Genomic DNA, 20,912 nt, shown 5'->3' with positions numbered 1-20,912 from the left:
CCAAGTGCCACACAGAAAGGATTCACTCTGCTGTCATATCTATAATATGTTGCTCAGTCAGTGGCCAGCTGTTGTTTTATGCTCCAGCTTGGTTGTAAATCGTCACAAGATTTAGAGAGACACTTTGAAACCTGCTGGAGTGATTTACATGTATGACAGACCCAACAGGTTGAGGTACATTATCTGAGCTCTCAAGGGGGAACTGCTATCCATTAGAGGCACTGCGCAACCCACACAATATGTAGCCAAACTGGTTAGAAACAGATGCATCCAAAATCTTCAAGTGCCTTGTGTGGTTAAAAGACCATATTAGTGTCTTGCTCCTCAGGGGCCTTTAGTACTTTAGAGCATGTGTGTTTTCATGTGTGTGTGTGTGTGTGTGTGTGTGTGTGTGTGTAAAGTGAAAAGGATGTGATTTACACATGCAGGGGGTCAGAAGGATGAGGGGGTGCCTGGAGTTTGGTATAGCACCTGGCCCGTCATATCTGATCACATCAGTTTCTTCTTTCTCCCCTTGTTACTCAGAGACATTTATCAAACAAGTTCTTCATCACTACAACTAGTACTCCAAATCCTGCCTCAGTACATCCTAGGAAAAAACATTTCTCATTTAGCTGTCTGTGCCTCTATTCAAAGAATAATACTGAATTTATTGTAGGAACTAATGCGCTGAAATGGTGACTTTTTAATGAATGATTTATATTGGCTAATTTTAGTTTGTTTTGTCTTTTACAACTTTGTTAAAAACTGATTTTTTTTTTTTATTTATTTTTTTTATAAAATAAATATATATGTGTGATATGTGTGTGTGTAATTATTGTTTAACTATATATACTATTTATGATTTTACATGCAGGCAAATACACACAAATCAGCACTCTGTAGCACTTTACAGTAAATTATAATTTGTTAATTCAAATATTGGCCCATGTTCTCAGATGTATAATATCCAAATATGCTATGACTTTAACTTTTAAAATAAAGGTTTGAATAACAAAATTAACCTTTAAATAATGCTAAACAACATTAAATCACAATTTTATTTGCTTTCTGGTTCACTTCCCATTTACAGTACCACACTCTCTGTACTGGTGTGTCTATGATGGGCAGCAATTATGTCATTTCCTGCCTTCATTTTACTTGTGACAAATTCATCCACCAGATTTCATTACATTGGACATTTTAAATGGAAACCGTTGGCAGTGCTGCTTTTGGTCCAGCAGCAGGTCTCTGTTATGTGGGTGATGGGGCAAACTGGGTTAGGGTCACCCCTCAGCTGCCATTAATTAAACACAAAGAGCAGAAGATGAATGACAGACTGTCACCACTGCCAGCATCTGCCTTCCAACAATTGCACAATGGGTTGGAATATCTGTTATGTAATTAAAGAGATGCCCATTACAGTATCAGAATCAGAATCAGAATGAGCTTTATTGCCAGCTATGTTCACACATACGAGGAATTTGTTTTCGTGACAGAAGCTCCGCAGTGCAACAAAATGACAGCAACAGAACAAAAAACACAATAAAAGAAAAAAAAATACAAAAAATAAAAATAAGTAGGTAATATTGTATTCTTACAATATTACAACAGCTGAAATGTTGAGGGTACATGGGGGTTGCCTTTATGTCTGAAGTGCTGATTTGAATTTAAACTAACTAAACTAAGAACAAACTGTAAGAAATAAATATACATCATGGTCCTACAACAAAAATAAGTAAATTACTTTTGGTGTTTCATTTCTAAAAGCCTCTGTGTCCATAGAAACACTTGTGTTTTTCAGCTCTGTCCAGCTTAAAACTATAAATTTGAGACTGTTTGTATTATATGGTATGAATTTTCATCGGTTGATTAAGCACCATATAGAGGAAATGTAAAACAGGCTACTTATTTTAGCTTCCAAGCGTCTTGGATATGTCAGTAGATGGTCAGGAACCACTTGAAATCATCATTTTAAAGTGTGGAAGGTAATTCATCATTTCAAGCCTGCATGCTCTCATAATTGTGATGTATTCAGTATGAAAATGCATTTGAAGAAATGTTTACAAATCAAATGTAATGTAGACATTCATACAAACTGAAAGAAAACACCACAATATTGTTATATTACAATATGTATGACAGTAAAAACGAAATATAGTGGTGAAATTATATCTTCCATTTACAATAAAAATACAGAAAAAAAAGTTAGAAAACATTAATTCATTTTTACCAGTGAAGGTCTGTGGAAGTTTGAAGAAAGGCCTCATGCTTCTGCACAGTTTGAGTATATGGGAGCATGTGATGAATATATTAGTAATGGTACAAATGGGAAATTTGAAACCTGCTCATCTTTCAAACTTTCTTTTTAAAAGTTTCCCCTATAGACTCAAATCCCTGTGATTTATGAACAGACATAGCAAAGATGATTATAAGAGAGGATTTTCAACCCTATGGTGGACCCAGAAAAAGAAGTACAAATAGGAAAATGCATAAAATTAATTCCCAGAACTCTAATTCTAACTGGTGTTTATTGCTTGAAGAAAAAAAAAGACCAGTGGGTCACATGAAGTTTCATTCAACCTTTTAAGACCTGAGAAAAATGTTTTAGGAAAAAGAAAAAGGTTTTTCCACGTCTTTATATTGTTTAGAGCATTTAATATAATGTAATTTAAAAAATATATATATATAATTTATAAGTTATGCTATACCATATGCTATGGTAGAGGACATCGGGACTAAATTTCTTTAAAAAAACACACACACACACACACTCAAATACGTGAATGAACATGCAGAGGCAAAACTATTGATTTTTTTTTTTTATCACCAATACATTTTTAGTTTTCAAGATTTTTTTTTTTTTTTTTGCCAAACTTTGTATAAAGATGATTTTCGAACTATGTTATAACAGAATTATTCAATATACCATTTTTATTTCTGCAAAATGTGTTTAAAATGTGATAAATGTGTTTTTTTCATTATATACACAATTTATCTATAAACTAAATCTAATTTGCATATTAATGTGTTTTTGGGGCAACATGTAATGAAAAAAGAATATTTTAATAATTGACACGATTTTCATAATAATATGTTATATTTCATAGAATGTTGAAATATAATTTCTTACCCTATTCATTTGTTATGTCTCCCAAAATGCTTAATAAACATGTTTTTAGTCCCGGTGTCCTACATGAAGACATGTATGAAATCAACGTCCCGTTTCATAACAGAAAGTCATATTTTGATATTGAACCCCATAACATTTTCCTGATATGTTGATTTATGACACACAATTTAAAAATTAGACAGATTTCAGTGATAATTATAAAATATTATCATATTTTCATAAGAGTGTCACTATACTTTCAGACATTTTTGATGACCAAGGAGAGGGAGTGGTCATGGTGAAACATCCAGTCATTTGGTATCTCTGAAAAGCCCTGAATGTGCTCTACAGGACATCCAGACTCTGGAATGTACAGTCTCAGAGAAATTCACTAAAATACAATGTCCTAAAATGAGGCTACAGGGTCTTAAGAGGTTAAGCCACCTGGTCGGCTGAAACAAGACAGTAGACAGGTTTCAATCTTTTGCAAATCTTCATTCTAGTTTGTAGTCAATCAGTCTGAACTTTGTTGAAAATGAATGACCTTATTAATATGATGCTGGTGTGAGGATCTGATGATACCCAAATGCCAGCGACTAGAAGAGAGACAGGCACCGTTTGATCTGTAAGAAGGTCAAGTGAAAAGCAAAACAGCTAAGAAGCTTGAACTCATATGGCAATATGATTTTATCAGTTTCCAGCAGGTCTGGATGGTGGAGTGGGTGGAGCGGAGTAGAGCAGCGCATGTTTTATTGCCTTTTGCAGTCCCTGTAAATCATTGAGATTTTGTTTTCACTTGTTAGCCTTTTCCTCTGTTAAAATGAGATTATTTATAGCTGGCACTAAACCAGCACAGGGATATTTGAAGATCGGGGATGTTGTTATAAAATATGTCTTGTTAAGGATTGTGTTACTGAAGCTGCTCGGTTTAGGATTTTAACTTTGTGACTTCTGGCTAAATGTGCAACACCAACAAGTGTACTTTCACTGCAAATTACCAATATTTTTATGTAAACATCTCAAAACAAGAAAAATTTGTCATGAGTAAAATTTTATTGAATTTTAAGGATTATAGTAAGACTTCAGAGAATGTATCAAGAAATAAGATTAATATCTTAACCCATTGTCAAACTTAATTTTGTTAGATTTTCAGTGTGTTTAAAAAAAGATAAAACTCTTTGTCAATAAGGAAAATAAATAATTTATTTCAAGATACACACCATTTTGGTTTTCTTGCAAATGTATTTATTTTATTTTTTTAATTATGATATTTTGTATTGTTGCAATAATACAAATAAAAAAAATCTTTAGGAGTGAATCATCAGTAAAAAATAAAATAAAATAGCAGGTGGCTATTGATTTTTGACCAATGTCTTTTACAAAGTTGTGATCATTCAAGTTTATTCTTGCTTAAATGTGATTTAGCTAAAAGTCGAATTTGTGCACAATTCAAAAGAAGCAATCTTCACTGAACTTTTAATAAACCCAATGCATGAACACTGTCTGTTAGGAAAAAGCAATATGTTATGTCTGGGTGATCACACGCACTAAAAAAATGTTGGGGGTCACAACTGGGAGGCAGATTCTCTATATCCTGTTCATCTTCACATGCTGGGGGTCCATAATAATAGGAGACCTTGAAAAAGCTACCAACAAACGTCCTTTCACTCACAGCATCAGCCAGTATTTCAGTGTATTTTTTTGATACTTCTTCAAATTTCAGACAGAAATATAATATGTGAATTTTGGGATAGGAAAACCCCAGAGGTATGGGGAAAAAAATGGATAGCGACCAATTTACTCGTCACTTCCATTTGGAAATCCTTCAGAAAACAGCAGACAGCTACTCTGCGCTACTCAGTTACTTGTGAAGTATTAACTAAGTTGTTTTGCCAAGTGTCCATGGCTGAATAATTACTGCCATACTCATTGGAGTGTTACATTAAACCTCTGACAAGCGAATGAACGAAAGCCAAGAGAAATGGAAAATGTATTTCCTAAGAAAGCACTTCATCATGAATATGGTAGCAGGCTACTGCTTTAATTCCATTTATTCTGGGCAGAGGCACTAATGTTGATAGTACTTTTGGCAAGACAAAATGAAAAAAAGTCACATCCTGAAGAACTCTATATGGAAACGCAACATATTGATGCACCAAACCAATTTTATGCTTTTAATACAAATGTTCCTTGTCATCAAACTTCACACTTCTCAATATCAGTGGTGGGTGAAAGAAAGAGTTATCCATCTGTTGCATAAGATTTAGATGGAAAAAAAATCATATTTGAATGTTTCAGGAACACATCATCTAGTGCCATACTGCAAAGTGGTTGGCAAAATATTGACAGGAAGTTCCTTAGAAACAATACAGGTGTTGATGCATGATGAGCAATAAGACATTATTTGGGGTATAAATGTCATGATACACTCAGTCAATGCTTAGTTTAAAGCGAGTCTAAAGATTTGTGCCTGTCAGTTTAGAAGAAACAAAATAATGTACTGCATTCAGGTACCCCCCCCCCCCCCAAAAAAAGGCCAACATCCCTCACATCCCCACTCTAGTGCTGATGACCTTTGACCTTGTCTGAAGAGACTGCTGTGGGAAAAGCATTGCGCACTTGGACACAGCACAGGTCCAGATTCCAAACAGGTGGTAGTCTCTCTGCTTAGCAACATTTGTTTTGGGGCTCTTTTGATGAGGTTATATGAAATAACGGCAGGAGGGAACTGTTCCCCGCCAGGTAACCAGGGGCAGTATATGGTGGGAATGTAACCAACTATATTAGACTGGTGTAACCATGCACTGAGTGGAGTGTAATGGCACGAGTGGTTAACCATTTATTGTCTTATGTGATCCAAGAAGTGAAATCCACAGCTGTGCTGTTATCACGGAGACATCGCCCTCTTTTGGCCAAAAGCTGCAAACACCATCACAACATCCTACACTGGACATCTTACACGTCCTCAAAGATTTTAATTTCTGGGATACTGAGTGGAACAGTCAAGAAGTTACATCAAGTTAAAATAAGCTTTTGTGCATTTAAGTGAACTCTATTGATTTTCAGATAGTTCTTCCACATATTCAGTAAAGTCAAATGAGATTATATCCAGACCCTCTGGTGACATAAGTGTTTGAGAGAGGTGAGGCATAGAGGACCTACAATAACGTATGGTATTTGAAAAAAAAAATGTAAATAAATTCTCTAAAGAGAGAAGAGTGAATGACTATTTTTCTTTGAAGACTACACTCTTAAAAATAAAGGTGCTTCACGATGCCATAGAATAAGGTTTTTGACTAAATGGTTCCATAAAAAACCTGTCACAAAAGGTTCTGTGTGGTGAAAGAAGATTCTTCAGATTATAAAAAGATAAGAAAGAGATGGTTCTTTAAAAAAAAACCTTTGACTGAATGTGTTTTTGTGGAACCAAAAATAGTTCTTCTATGGCATCGCTTGAAGAACCTTTTAGAGCACCTTTATTTTTAAGAGTGCACATAGAAAATAACTACCAAAATAAATGTTGGTAACTGCAGCTTGACTAAAAGTAATGACTTAAAGTATACAAAAATGCTGGGTTTCAACTTTCAGTCTGGCTTCTTCACTCGTAACATCAAGTTCAGCTTTACAGCGCAGCTATTTTCCAAGTGCCATCATATACTACCATCTGACATCACAGAAAGCCTTTCTTGTGCTTTAACTCTACTATATGCTTCAGAATGTCATTTTTTTTGACAAAAGTGACAACTGACCATTGACAAAGGACCCTTTGAAAACATTCTGACACTGGATGATTGAGGAGTCAAACTTCACTCTGGACTCTATCCTGATAAATCCATCAAAGTTTCCATCTCTAATTATCTCATCACTCATGGAAGCTGACTGAGCCAAATAATACACAGCAGGCCAACTGGAATAGATGCTTCAGTCCTGTAGTTGGCCCTAACACTGATTTTATCAGTCATACTCATAGTTTCGAAGACACTCAGGCTGGCATCAAGTAAACAATGACTGATAGATCCATTTACAAGGTGAAACATAGAGTCAGAGACGTTCGGATCCATATGCAGTGGTTTAATAAAGAGAATGGTCAAACAGGCAATGATCAGAGAAAAAAGCATCAGGGATGTCAGGGATATCCAGAATCAGCAACAGTAACAAGCAGAGGTCGGGGCAGGCAGCAGAGAATAAAAGTCGATATAAACAATCCAAGATCAGACACGGAGGGAACAAACACAGGGAAAATGCTTGGAAATGCCAAACAAAACTAAACAAGACTTCGTCCTGTTAGAGAGTCCAAACACAGTTTATATAGGGGAGTGGTAATGAGGAACTCCTGGTAGTGATTAACCCTAAACACGGGATTCTGGGAAATGGAGTTGGAAATGGGTCCTGAGTGAGTCCGGAGTGCCTTCTACTGAAGGTTATGGGCACTCCAGCTGACGATCGTGACACAAGGTACTTCAAAGTATCATCAACTGTACCAGTGATCATGCCCGTACCTACGTGAAAAATCTATATTTTGATGTTAGTGAAGTAAAACGAATTCCAATAAACTGAAGATTAAGATTAATCTACAAAGATGATTGCCATTATGAGAATTATCTTTGTAGATTAGCTTAATATGATTTTGACTTGAATCCCTTCAATTTTGTATGACAGGGGTATCATGGGGCAGCTGGCCATCATTTTGTACTTAGCAATGTAACTGGGAACATAACGGTGTTGTTTCCTATTAAGATAGAGCCCTCCCAGCCATAAACATTGCTGTTCATCTTGATAGACACTTCTGTTACATTTAACATAGGTAAGAAGAAGCCTAAAGCTCTGGGAATTGTAAATGATAGTAACTTGAAATTGTTCTCAGGAATATCCAGGCTTATGAGGGGAATTTTAAGTGTGTGTGAGCGTGAGGGTGGGAGCGATGTTGAGTTCAGCAGATGACATTCCTCAGAGAAGAGGAAGTGAAATGGAGAGTCTGCCTTTGTTGAACTGGTACCTCATCAAAGCATCACTGAACATAAAAAGAGAGCAAAGTTTATAGTCAATATCAATGTATATAATATACTTATAAATAAAGATTCCCGGTCTAAACTTTGAACACACATCACTGTATTCTCATTATATTACATAAAATGTTAAAATGGCTTGTCTTTTGTGACAACATGCCCCAGTAATCATCTACATATGCCCTGGGACAAAGTTCTCATGTGACACCTAGACCTAGTCTTCCCTGTATCTAATGAGGTTTTTTTTTTTTTTATAACAAAAAGTTCTTCACTCACGATTTAAGATCTAATTTGTCTGGCAAAGATGGCATAGTGAGCACTGGTGTGCTTCTTTTGCTCCTCTGTAGGTTCACAAATGTATACTGCCTGCTGCTAATTTACCCAGCCAAATATTCACTGCCTATGGACAAAAGGTCAAATTATGAAATGTTAATTTTCAACAATGCCATTCAAAAATGTCAATAAAAATGGCAAAAGACATGTAATTTAGATGAATCTCAAACATGATTTTATGCACTTACCTCTAAACCTTTTGAAACAATCTGACAAAGTTTTACATCAGTCTTAGTGACTTAGTGACTTTCTGGTCAAGGACATCATAAATACTTGCCCGACACTGGCTATGGTATTCTTCCATATTTGAAAAAGGTTTATCAACTTCATTTAACTTAATTTAAAGGTCAACCTTTAACACAGGGATAACACAATAATACAAATAATAATAATAATAATAATAATAATAATAAACACATGCCATAAAACCTGATTGACAGATCTAATCAATACATCAATTAAGGCACAGTGGAGTATATAGGAGTCCAAGCTGATATGTTAAACACCTAAAGTAACTTTCATATAGTTTTTTATTTAAGACTGTTGTGTATATTCACAATCATTGTGACAGTGAGGTACAAAGTTACCACTTTAAAACTACAAATCAAATAAAAACAAAGTATTTTATATAAAACAAAACAAATAGCAACTTTTTATGTCACAATGCATATAATGTATTTGGTATTTGTGCATTTCCAAATAAAAGGTAGTTTGCATAAAAATATTTGATGTTTTTTGCCACTGATTCTGTTTTAAAACAAAAGTATATGTATATATATATATATATATATATATATATATATATATATATATATATATATATATATATATATATATATATATATATATATATATATATATAAATGCAACAAGATGTAAAATGCAACAAGATGTATTTAAAATGCAACAAGATGTATTTCACATCAAAACCTACAATTAAATAATCTAACCAAAAAATAAACTCCATGCCTCTCACACACTAAAATTTACAACTCAAGCTGAACTTTGTCCAAGTTCTTCAGTTGAAGTCATCAGATATGTAGCTATATGTAATGATGTATGGAATAAGACAGTAGCATTATAGCATAACGCTTAGTGAATACCAGTTTCAAAAAGAAAAGTGATAGGCTACTAAAACCAGTCTAAACAGATAACATCAGGTTTGTAATAATGGCTGCATATCTAGCGATTCTGTCAAAGTAATTAGCCCGCAGTGCTCCGCACCTACCTGCGCATGCGCCTAACTACTCCGGTCGAAGTTTCGTTTCGTGAACTTCGCACCTGACACATTCAGATGATTCCAATGGACAGCGTACTTTAATGCAAACAAGATGTATCGAAAACGCGTCGAATTCAAGCAGGAAAAGAAGAACAAATCTAAAACAGTTCACACTGACGACGATCAAGCAACTGAGGAAGAAATCAATGTTCAGGACGAGCCGCATATGCTGGACTCATCGAAGCGCGTGAACGAGAAAAGGAAGTCCGCCAAACAAGCGCACATCGCTTTTCTACCTGAGAAATACCAACCGCTGGTTGAGGACGATACTGACCCACCACGAGATGACCATATAAAGAAAAAACACGCGACAAATATAAAAAGTTAAGAAAAGTACGTGATTAACTTTGAAAGTTTCTTGTTTGTCTGATCCTGATTATTTACACGGTAAATATATTAGCTAACACATGCTGTCTGAGTAACGCAGAAACAATTATTTAATATAAACAGCTCTGACAGAAACATTATAGTGGATTTGTAAATCAACAACAAATTATTTGATAAATGTATTTTTCTATATAATTTCACAGCTGGTTTTGGGTAACCTATGATGTTTAAATAAAATTCCAAAAGATGTAACGTAAACAGACCAATTAATTCTTATTTTATTTTATATTCGCTATTTTAAATTATTTAATTGTTTTCTCATTGTTTTCTTATTATTTATTTTATTTACTGTTCTTATTCAAGATCATGAAGCAATATAGTTCTTTAAAACGTTATTACTTTACCACGAAATATTTTAATCTATTAAAATAAACTATTTTAACCATAGGTTCTCTTTAATAATAATAACCTTTAAAAACAAGCTGCTTCATCATGGGGGACTCTGCATATTGTTAATACAACTGTATTATGTTGATAGTCTTTTTCAGTTACACTTGATAGTCCACTTCAGACATTCTACTGAGTAACTTTGCAACTACATGTCAGCGAACTCAGAGTTTTAGTAGATATAAGCAGACCATCTACTAACACTCAAATGATTGGTAGTTTGCATGTAGTGCAAAGTTACTGAGAATGTCTAAAGTGGACCATAAATAAAGTGTTACCTAATATTCATTCATCTTTGTTTTTTTTCCAGAATATGGGGAAAGCTCTCCGTTACAGCTGGGAGTGTCTGGTGGTTGGACTGCAGAATTTAAGCACAGCCTATTCTATGCTGCTGGGTGCCACTGCCACAATAGTGCCAGACATCCACAGAGCCAGAGCTCAAGTCTGACATGTGACTCAAGACGAGCCGGTTACATCAGAGGAGTACAGTGATTAATGTTGGAGCTCTATTTTTACTACAGCCACTACAGGAACTCTAATATCAATAGTGTGCAACAGGCGTATTTTTATTTATGTGACACTGTTGTCGAGAGAGAAATACATGGAGGAGACTAAACGTGCAGTGTTCTCCATTGGAAGACAGATGTAGGGAGTGAATAGGGATGTTGAACAGGCAGAACGAAGCGTGTTATGAAAGTACATTACCAGAAGCTATTGTTTCTAAAGATTTAATTACTCTTTTGAATGTTAGAAATACATTTTATGTGCACACTGTAAATGTGATTAAGAAGCACAGTTCGCACTATTCTACACTGAAAAAATAGTTTCATTCATCCAAAAAAAAAAAAATGAGGGTAATGATTCACATCTATATTTTATAACTTGAACCAATGCAAAATAAATAACTTGCCCTAAACAATATAAGATATAGATTTAAACAAAACAAAGTTCTCATTTAAGAAACTAATTTGTATAGTTTTTATAGACATAGAAAATATTATTTTTTACTTTTATTGTTCCCCAAAACATTTTTTAATTGGATGAATGAAAACATTTTCAGTGTTATTTCCAAGTTGAATCTATATCAGTTGTTTTATTTTTCCAATTTTTTAAACTAGAAAATTAAGAAAAAAGCAAACAAATAAAGGAACATTCATGCAATTTTCTGTTTTATTTTAATTACATTCCAAATTTAATTTAAAAACGCAACATAACGTGAATTTTTATCTGAAAACATTTCCCCATAAAACATGAACTAGTGTAACAAACTAACATAAAACAGTTTATCTCAGGCATCAAAACTACTGAATTTTAGGTGCTAACTCACCTTTTCCGAGGTTGAGCATTACCTGCTGATTGACACAAATTTGTCTGAGGCCTGAGATCGATCGGATCATCCATTACAAAGTGTTCTTCCAATGATTCCCACTCTAGATGGGTTAGATGTGGACTTGCTTGATCAACACTGAGAATTCTTACTGGAGTCTGTCTTGTTAGCTGCATCCAAACAGAGGAAGAAACAGATTGATGAAGACATTACTGTATCAAGCCATGCTGTTGTCAAATACTCAAGATCATATGCTGTGTTCACACTATATTCTACTTCAAGCTGCTGTTCATGTCCTTGGACCAGTAACTGTGCGTTTCTATGGCAACACTATCGACGCCTAAATTAATCTGCAGCAGTCAGGTACAGTCACGTGATACAAGTAGAAACTCACAGAAAATTCCAAGATTACAGATGGTAATTATGAGTTCTACAAGGACTTGAATTCTTTTTCCAAGTTGGAATCTTGTAATTATGGCAAATTCAACAAGAGATGAATGCACTTACACATACCTGGTTTACTGTAAAAAATGGGTGGTGATGTGGGTGATGTCAGGCTTGTCATTGACAACTTTTCTTTGAAGATCAAACATTAAAGTTACAGTCTATATAGTGGCATCTGACTTCGGGGTGAACATTTAATAGTGCCGTGTACCTGTCGATAAAGTGATCCTCCTCAGTTCAGTTTTCAGTTAACCCATGACATACAGATGATCTGGAGTTCTGCTGTGAGGTGGCATACGTGTACATTTTAGTGCATAAAGTAATTTAAATGTATGTACATTCCTGATGTGAACAACGAAATTGATTCATTCTTGTATAACTTCGATGTTTGAACATAGAGACAGTGTTTCACAGACAGGGCTTAGCTTAAGCCAGGACTAGGCTAAATCAGGATATTTAAATACCGGTAACTTACTGGTGTGCATCTTGAGACATGACAATGGCACTGGCATATTTTAAGATGTTCCAGTACAAGATATTTTCAGTTAAGAACATCAAAAAATGGTAAATTAAATTGAAAGACAAATTATTAATTGGATGAGGTACTGCTTTACACAGTTTACACTTGTTTTGTAATCATACCTATGAACAAATTGTTTTATTTAACAGGATTTAGACATTGAAATGAACAAAAAGTATCATTAAATGTGTAAATTAATGTATTCAGCCTAGTGCAAATTAATTAAAAGAATAAATAAAGACTTGAAATGCTTGCTCAATGCTAAAACAATTTCAAGTTTGAAATTAACTTTCATTTGTTCACCAATAGATGTCAGCATTGTGTAGGACAAAACAAATGACTATATGGAAAATAATGTGCACTTGCATGATATAAATAAATGTCTAATGTATATTATAATACATTAATGAATGAATAAAAAATACATTATTTAAATGTACTGATGATAAAAAACCTAATTTAAAGTTAATCATTAATAATAATAATAATAATATTAATGTGTATTTTATTTTATCCTATTTTATTTTATCAAGAGGGCTCTGTGCAGCAAGGTTGAGCTAAAAATCCAGATACACAATCAAGATAAGGATGCAGAGAACCAAATGCAGTTATTTGTAACTTTCCCACACACAATTCTCTCCCTGTTTTGTTTGATGTTTTCTAGGTTGTTCCTATTTTATTAATTCATTAGTTAATCCTCATCACCATGCCATGGATTTCCCCACAGGTTCATTTCCAGTCATTTCATCATTACCTCAGATTCAGCACTTACATAACACACCTCTTTACGTTCATGTTTCAGGTCAACACACATACTGTAGCCAACAGGCGCATTGATGGAGTGGAATGAGCGTGACAAAGTCAGTGTATATTAACTATATTCACTGCAACATACCGCATAGTGCTCTAATGTAAGTCTACGCATGGAAAGCCACCAGATAAGTTCTAGTCATTTGTAAAGTGAATTCAATATCTACACCACTGTTGTTTAACAAAGGGAGGGGTGGTAAAAGTCAGCCAACAAGATGGCCATCAGAAAGGAGGGGAGCAGCTGTTACAAAGATAAGGATGTTTAAGATGCATGGCTGAAATGTGATCTATGGGCCAAAGGAGATTAAAGGTTCATGGATGTATTCAGCTAGCACTCTCCTCCTTACAGGTGCTATGGTAGAACTTGACTTAATAGGTGGGCTGTGATCACTTAGTTACGAGATAAGAAAATGCTCTTGTCAGGAGACACCAGGTCATACTGCAGTACATGAAGCAAAGAAATTTACATTTTAGATTTTTATCTACAGACCTAATAATAATGCAGTCATCACTTAATAATCTGAAAAAGTCATAACAAAGAAGCACAAAGATTTGACATTAACATAACAGACATTATATTGAACTCTTTTCATCTTCTATACTCATATTCATCTGGGAGGCAACATCTTGCCACCAAGAATATATCAGCAGTAATTTGAACTTAATATTAAATGCAAACTTTTAATCACATAACCTTAATGTCATAAGATTTTTTAATTATTTGTTTAGTGTTATATTATTTATGTCCTTTTACATTACATACTAAATTTTTATGATTGTAATTTTTGTTAAGCTGAACTTAATTTTACACACTTGATAATTTAGTAAAAAAAAAATAGTTAAAAAAAACACTACAAAAACATTTGAACAAATCTGTTTTTGTTCCCTAAAGCAACTTACTGACGAAGGCAGATTTGTTATAATCAATTATATTCTGATTATAATAATATTTTTCACTTTGATCTTATCAAGTTCCCATTAACATTAATTGTCAAACTAAATCAAGTCAACATCAATGAAAAAAAGTTTTAAAAGTTTAAAAGTATTACACACAGCTTTCTGTTGTCTTTCCATTATTTATTAGACCTCCCAAAAGCTGAGTTTAGAAAGCTGAATCCAATTAAAAGACATGATGCACTGATGTTGTCAGATAAATGTGGTATTTACTTCTAGCCCACTATATTAATTTTCAGTTACTGTCAGTTTGTATCATTTAATAAATTTAAGTTTTTATCAGGGATAAAACCAAAAGTCCTGTGGTCAATGATGAGCATGCTATCTGATAAAAAATAAATTAATTAATTAAAAGACAGCTGAGAAATTATTAAAAGCAGAAGGATGCAATTATTAAAATCTGCCATTCGGTCTTTCCACAGTTTACCCTTCTGCTGGTCAGCCTGGACTTACGTGGGTTAACATTCGTCATGCATTTACTGGAAGACAACAAAAGGATGCAATGACTTCATCATCTACATATTCTGCCTTTGTCAATAAATATACTAGGTGCAAATAAAAATTCAGAAATCTTTCCGCCACTTGAAGACATTGACAGATTGTGTTTCATAAAGTCACAATCAAACAAAGACAGACTGACTCCATTCCAATAATAACATCTGACCTATAAAGAGAAAAATGGATCAGCAGCCTGGTAGAAGATGCACAGAAGGCCTAGGTAGCCTCAGATAGAAATTTGAAATACTGCATGTTCCAACTTATTGTTACAGAAAAGTCTTAAGCAGCCTGATTTGGACAACAGGATATAACTGGCAAAACTGAATATTTTAATAATTCAAAATGGAAGATTTTAATAATTAATGTTCAGAAACACTGTTATTTCTTTGCCTTATTAAATCTATGAAACAAAAATATATAATATTATTATATAAAGACTGTAAAAAGATTTAAATGTAAATTATTTTTTTGTAATAAACACCTTCCAGTTACTTGCCGATAAAGTAAAATATCTAATAATATGATATGATATTATATGATATGATACGATGCATAAAGACTTTCTGCAACTGTGCTCTGCTCTTACTTCTCTCATTCATAAACTCATTCAATACATTAAAATAATGCCTTATCTTTTTTTACTCATCAAAAGGGCCAATCAAACCAATATCAAACTAAAAGCAGATGTAAAACAATAAATCTTTCTTTTCTCATAGTTTTACATAAAGCAAATTAGATTGATATTTATTATTTTAGATGATCCTTTTATCCAAAGTATGTTATTCTACCTACTTGGGTTGTCTTTAATTGAGTGTGCATTTAAATCACAGAGCTTAATAATATCCAGAATACCTTGAGTTTAAACATATATTTCTGGTTTGGTAACAATTCAGATGTACTGAGTCTTACTGATGAAGTTGTGCAGCTACAAAAGATATTGTGTGTTTGTGTTAGATTAATCACAATTCATTCACATTGAAGATTACCATATTAACAGAGAGCCCAGGACTTAAAAATCTGTTTTCAATTTAATGCTGTGTATAAATGGAAATCTCTTGACCTGGTTCATTGATCATGGGTGGATGGTGCAGGGGCTCCTATCACGGAGGTCTCTGCTCCGGCTGGCTGAGTCACTGCTTCAGGCACCTTATTAATCAAACTACGCCTACACTATCTCCAGCCCTCTGATACATCACTCTCTACAACTGACATTTAACTATCCGACCACCAATCAAGAGCGCTGCTATTTAACCCAGCCCAATTTAACCTCGGCATTTGGGCTCTTGACTATGAGACATTTTTAATGGTATGATTATAATACAAAATTTGAAATGTTTAAGAAGATATGGAGTTAGAAAAAGAGAAACGTTTCATTCTTGTTCCATCATTTAGTAGCATAAGTAGGAAGTATGCTACCAAGCAGTTAAAAGTTAAGATTTGTATTTTTTTAAATAGTCTTGTGCTCACCAAGACTGCATTCATTTGATCCAAACATTAAAACGGTAATACTGTGACAATTTAAAATAACTGTTTTCTGTTTTAATTTATTATAATATGTTATTTATTCCTGTGATGGTCAAGCTGAATTTTCAGCAGCCGTTTCTTCAGTCTCCAGAAACATTTATTATTATCAGCGTTGAAAACAGTTGAGCTGTTTACTATTGTTGTAGAAACCTGATACATTTTGTTCAGGATTCTCTGATGAAAAGAAACATATTTTTACTATCACTTTTGATGAATTGAATACATCTTTGCTGAATAAAAGTTAAACATAAAAAAGTACTGAACACAAACATTTGTATGGTATGTATACAGCACTTTTTGTTCATACAGTAGATCATGCAGCTTAGATCCTTTGCAGCTTATAAACGTCAATTACATAGACTACGTATGAATTCAGGAATGTTAGACGATGCTCAGTGAACTGTGAGGTATGCCAGCATACATGTGTGAATTATTGCTTAATGTGTAGATAACTGGGATCTGATAATGATTCAATACTCAGTTTAGGCCAAACGTGCATCTGGGTCTAGCTGAAGAATTATTAGACAGTGTATTAAGTATCATCAGAACAACTTTGCCTGTATGATTAGAAATGTATTCTTCCTGTTTTTTTTCCCCTATCTAGAAATATCTGTTGACAATGCATTAGCAGTTTTGCAATTAAAGGAAGTCCATGTAGGAGTCTTTTAATTGATGAAATTGTGGGTTGTCAGCTTGATTAGCTTATCCACAAACTCATGTTGGCCAAAAATCCACATCTCCTTGTCCCAGAGGAACATTTTGTTGCTCAAACATGATTAAAACTGACTTAAATGTTTCTCCTCATATTCCTAAAGATAAAGGTAATGAGAGACATTCACTCTAAAAAAAAGGTACATAAGTTGTTACTGTCCCCTTAAAAAACTTACATCTTTGTACCTTATTTACCCCTAAAGGGTGCATATTGGTATCTTAAAGGTACATACTAATATCTAAAGTGTACATTATATATAAATGGTAAATAATAGCAATTTTTGAAATGGTTCAACCCCAATGACAGCTTTTGCACCATTTTTTTCAGTGTACAGTAAATTATCAAATTAATGTGGAAGCTCTGATAACTTGGTATTAGTATATTTGCAAATCACAGTTATTGTGTGTTTGTTTGTGTGTGTGTGTGTGTGTTCTAAACTGAAGCCTTTTTTCCTTTTAACAATTGTTTTTAAACAAGTCTGTTAAGCTCACCAAGCATTTATTTATAGTAATGTAATAGTGTAATGTAATATAGCTGTAATACTGTGATTATATATATATAAGTAACTTTTCTGTTCTAATATATTAAAATGTAATTTATTCCTATGAATTTTCAGCAGTCATTACATTCAGCAGTCTTTAGTGTCACGTGATCTAATATGATTTAAGCTGATTTAATATGTTAATACGTCCAGAATAACAGCATTTATTTGCCACTTTTGATCAATTTAATGCAACCTTGCTGAATAAATGTATTTATTAAAAAAATACAAATAATAATTCTTATTTAAAACAGTAGTGTAGTATTCACACCCTGCCAGTAATCTTCATTGGCATTTTCAGTTGTGAAGGCATAGATAATAAAGAAGACAAAAACAAAATAGCACAGTACATTATTTCATAATCAAGACAAGAGCAGTTGCAAGTGTGTGTCAAGTGCCAGCACACTACACGCTCAACTGCTTAGATAAATATGTAGCACTGGGCTGTTAAAGCTGAAGAGAAGTCTTGAGAGGTTTAAATAAATACAAATATATAATATTACACACACTACACAGTCAAAAGTCAGGCTTTGTTTTTGCCCGACGTCTGAGCAGCTGCTAAGTGATGATATGGGGCAGTAAGTTACACCTGCTATAGCAGCCAAAAAGTGTGCCTGTCTTATAAACTACAGACACACTCCCCAAAAAGGAGTCATCAGGCCTGGGTGACCATGTGGAATCCTGAATTGTGCAATTTTGTTCACAGAGGTTATATTAGGATACAGAACAACAAACGATAGCTTGCCAAAACCAATAAACACATGCCAGAGCATAACAACATGATTTCATACAGACAACATGGCAATACAATAACCTCAGTTTGAGAAATAAACCATTGGTTTATATTTACTCAAGTTCTTTCTAAACATTTTCTGGCTAATTTGCTAATGTTTTACCCAGAGGAAATAAAAAACAATCTTAATGAGCTTTGTTTAATCTTGGTTAATTCTCTTATTTGCCATGATAAGAAACATGCAGTTAAGAGATGTTATACATGCACCGAGTTTGAAAGAGGAGCATCTGAGAAGTTAGCAATTAATTGAAATTTAACTACTGTTTACACTTCAGTAAGAATCCCAGCTTTGAAAGAGCATCCTCTGAGCAATAACTTCTTTCCTTTGGGTTGCTTTGAATGTGAAATACACAGAATGTCTTATATTTTTCTTCAGCTTCTTTTTCACGGCTCAGAGGTTCAGAGAGACTCAAGAATGACGAGAACCTCCCTAAATTAATGTATCTTACAAATCTTTCATATTTATTTGTAAGTCAGATATGGTATAAAAAAATTTGTCAATGAACATTCAGGAAATTATAAAACACCAAATATGAATTTATATTTTTTTGTAAGATTTCATAACGTGAAACGATGAGCCTGGGAAAGGGTTAGTCAAGGATCTAGTGCCAGCTACATTAGTTACATTGTGTACAGGAATCCCTATGAAACATATTATAATTAGCTACTATTAGTACATTTACACACAGTATTGTTTAAAATAATAGCAGTACAATGTGACTAACCAGAATAATCAAGGTTTTTAGTATATTTTTTATTGCTACGTGGCAAACAAGTTACCAGTAGGTTCAGTAGATTGTCAGAAAACAAACAAGACCCAGCATTCATGATATGCACGCTCTTAAGGCTGTGCAATTGGGCAATTAGTTGAAAGGGGTGTGTTCAAAAAAATAGCAGTGTCTACCTTTGACTGTACAAACTCAAAACTATTTTGTACAAACATTTTTTTTTCTGGGATTAAGCAATCCTGTGAATCACTAAACTAATATTTAGTTGTATGACCACAGTTTTTTAAAACTGCTTGACATCTGTGTGGCATGGAGTCAACCAACTTGTGGCACCTCTCAGCTGTTATTCCACTCCATGATTCTTTAACAACATTCCACAATTCATTCACATTTCTTGGTTTTGCTTCAGAAACAGCATTTTTGATATCACCCCACAAGTTCTCAATTGGATTAAGGTCTAGAGATTGGGCTGGCCACTCCATAACATTAATTTTGTTGGTTTGGAACCAAGACTTTGCCCGTTTACTAGTGTGTTTTGGGTCATTGTCTTGTTGAAACAACCATTTCAAGGGCATGTCCTCTTCAGCATAGGGCAACATGACCTCTTCAAGTATTTTAACATATGCAAACTGATCCATGATCCCTGGTATGTGATAAATAGGCCCAACACCATAGTAGGAGAAACATGCCCATATCATGATGCTTGCACCTCCATGCTTCACTGTCTTCACTGTGTACTGTGGCTTGAATTCAGAGTTTGGGGGTCATCTCACAAACTGCCTGTGGCCCTTGGACCCAAAAAGAACAATTTTACTCTCATCAGTCCACAAAATGTTCCTCCATTTCTCTTTAGGCCAGTTGATGTGTTCTTTGGCAAATTGTAACCTCTTCTGCACAGGCTTTTTTTTAACAGAGGGACTTTGCGGGGGATTCTTGAAAATAGATTAGCTTCACAGAGACGTCTTCTAACTGTCACAGTACTTACAGGTAACTCCAGACTGTCTTTGATCATCCTGGAGGTGATCATTGGCTGAGCCTTTGCCATTCTGGTTATTCTTCTATCCATTTTGATGGTTGTCTTCCGTTTTCTTCCACGTCTCTCTGGTTTTGCTCTCCATTTTTAAGGCATTGGAGATCATTTTAGCTGAACAGCCTATCATTTTTTGCAAATCTTTATAGGTTTTCCCCTCTCTAATCAACTTTTTAATCAAAGTACGCTGTTCTTCTGAACAATGTCTTGAACGACCCCATTTTCCTCAGCTTTCAAATGCATGTTCAACAAGTGTTGGCTTCATCCTTAAATAGGGGCCACCTGATTCACACCTGTTTCTTCACAAAATTGATGACCTTAGTGATTGAATGCCACACTGCTATTTTTTTGAACACACCCCTTTCAACTAATTCAACTAATTGCCCAATTGCACAGCCTTAAGAGCGTGCATATCATGAATGCTGGGTCTCATTTGTTTTTCTGAGAATCTACTGAACCTACTGGTAACTTGTTTGCCACGTAGCAATAAAAAAATATACGAAAAACCTTGATTATTCTGGTTAGTCACATTGTACTGCTATTATTTT

The 20,912-nt window shown here is 34.2% G+C and overlaps 1 long non-coding RNA gene across 1 annotated transcript; it reads right to left on the bottom strand.

The window, feature by feature from the left end:
• Nucleotides 1-7,869: 7,869 nt before the first annotated feature.
• Nucleotides 7,870-9,750, bottom strand: LOC113060332 (uncharacterized). The gene is made up of 3 exons (XR_003278231.1): nucleotides 9,659-9,750; nucleotides 8,374-8,497; nucleotides 7,870-8,102 (listed from the first exon to the last, which is right to left on the bottom strand). It is a non-coding gene; the product is annotated as an uncharacterized LOC113060332 (long non-coding RNA).
• Nucleotides 9,751-20,912: the final 11,162 nt, after the last annotated feature.

Source organism: Carassius auratus, chromosome 42, assembly GCF_003368295.1.
Source record: "Carassius auratus strain Wakin chromosome 42, ASM336829v1, whole genome shotgun sequence".
NCBI lineage: Eukaryota > Metazoa > Chordata > Actinopteri > Cypriniformes > Cyprinidae > Carassius > Carassius auratus.
Note: the sequence above shows the minus strand (reverse complement) of the source record. Positions and strands in the feature narration are given on the sequence as shown.